This window comes from Condylura cristata, unplaced genomic scaffold (genome assembly GCF_000260355.1).
Source record: "Condylura cristata isolate star-nosed mole 26May11 unplaced genomic scaffold, ConCri1.0 scaffold00030, whole genome shotgun sequence".
In the NCBI taxonomy this organism is placed as follows: domain Eukaryota; kingdom Metazoa; phylum Chordata; class Mammalia; order Eulipotyphla; family Talpidae; genus Condylura; species Condylura cristata.
Window position 1 is genome coordinate 20,997,424 of NW_004567131.1, and position 2,293 is coordinate 20,999,716.

Genomic DNA, 2,293 nt, shown 5'->3' on the forward strand with positions numbered 1-2,293 from the left:
GGAGCAGCGGACAGGTCAGGAGGGGTCTGCTGCACCATTTGGATCTCCTCCTCCGGGGCAGGCGGGGATTGAACTTATGCAGAAGTGGCTTAAGCTTCTTAGTGCTGTACTTTCACCCCCTGCACCACCAGGGAGGGCCTCTATGCTGTATTTTAAGGTCTACAGAGACAGACCATGCATTCTTTCATTCATTTGTTTACACAAGTGTTATCACACTCCAAATAAGTACTGGACATCATTCTTGATGCTGGAGATACTAAAATGAATAAAACAAAATCAAGGAACTGTGTGTAGTGGTGGAAAAACAACAATAGTATTTATATGAAAGGACTATACTATACCATGTCACATTTGAATATATTATTCAAATGTTGCCTGCTACAGTTGTCATTTTATATGTATATCTATATATACAGAGAGAAGGATTATTAAAATGTTTTTCAGAATTGTTTTATTTTGGTATTTTGTGGTCTCAAAAATACTAACAAAAGGATAAAATTCTACTTTTCCAGCAGTCATAACTGAAAGTGAATGCACAATAAAGTATTCTCAGAGAGATTGCACAGATGCAATGTGGAAACATTAATTTTCATGAAAGTTAGCATTTTAAAAACCAAACTAGAATCCACTTATTGATCCAACAAGTATACATGAGTTGATTTTTAGTGTTCACTAACTAGACTGTAAAACCTGGACATGCCTGGTCTTTGTTGCTTGTGCTTATCTGGTGGCACATAACAAGGGCTTAATTCATAGTTTGTGAATAAATATGAAAGATTTCAGGCAACTTATCAGATGCTCAATGTGAGCCCTTACCCATACAGAGCTAATCTAGAATTAGAGTTAATGTCCCCCCTAAGATTTAAACACCCTTTCAAGAAAATTGAACAAGTTCATTAAATGAATAGACCTAGAAGGATACTCTTAGCCGGTCATGTAGCTAGAATAGGCTATAATATCTTTTTTTTCTATTCTCATATCCACATATATGCATGCATACATATACACATGCACACATAGAAAAGGTCTATTGTTATAAAGGGAACTGAATGTGTGCGTGTAGATAGGGGTTTAGGGGTGCTCACAACTGCAAAGGAGCCAGTGGCCTCTGTTTTGTCAGATGGCGACCCACCATAGCCTCATCAACAGCCTCCCAGCTCCACAGTCCGTTCTTTTCCAAAATGTCACTTTGTCGTGATTATAAACCCATACTTCCATTTAACATTAGTAAAATTTAAATAATAACAAATTTAAACCAAAGATTTAACTTTGCATGTGCCTACATCCTAAATCATACAAAGACCTGCTTTTTAAGCCTGACTGAGATCATGGTATTGATTAGAGATAAGTTTGTAATTATACATTCATTTTTGAGAAATACTGTATCCCATCGTAATTAAATGTGCTGTGGCAAAATACAAAGCGAGTCGACACCTATTGTGGTAAATTTCTGTATATAGAGTTCAGTATACAAAACTATATGCTTTCTATTGTTAAAAACAATAAGAACAACTGGAACACTTATTCTAGAATACCCGAAGTTTCACTAAAGCAAACACTGCAAGGTGTGAAGAGCGTCTTACACAGAAAAAAATGACTTATTAGAGCTATTTGTAAGCAATGCACAAGTTCTTGGTACGAGCCCGGAGTTTTAAGGAAGTACTTATTTTGTCCAAAATTAAGACGAGATGCTCCCAACTCTATAGAAAAAGGTCCCATTTTGTGAACAGTCAGAGCTATTTTGCAAAATGAAGACAAAAGGGAGTCACCAAGGACGAACTTAGCATCTGAGTTGGCAAGAGGCGCTTTGAACTTGCAGAGGGCATCGGTTGCAATTCAGCTGGGGCCGATCCTCAGGTCATCACCCCCCTTACTTTCCTGGCTTCTCACTGCTGCCACCATCAAGTGCCCTCCGCTGCAGGCGGACGCCGTCTCCGGGCCACCCGGGCCTTTCAGAGATGTCAGACCACCCAGTCCTTTCAACCTCTGAAGAGAGACCAGTTCCCGCTCCGGGCACTGCGCGACTGCCAGCGACCGGGCGAGGCGTTTGGGAGCGGGATCTGGCGGGCAGCGGGGCGGAGGAAGCTCCTAGACGCCAGGCCTCGCTTTCGTGGCTTTGAAAACTTTCCAAGGCGCGTGCCACGGCGACGCGCGGAGACCGGGCCGGCGCCCACGCGGCCCGCGCCTCCCGCGGGGAACTTTGCTGCGTTCTGGTTGCTGTCAGTCGCGGTCCGACGCGCCTCCCCTTGGGGCTCGCCCGCGCCAGCTCCCTCCCCTCGGCGGGGACCTTCCT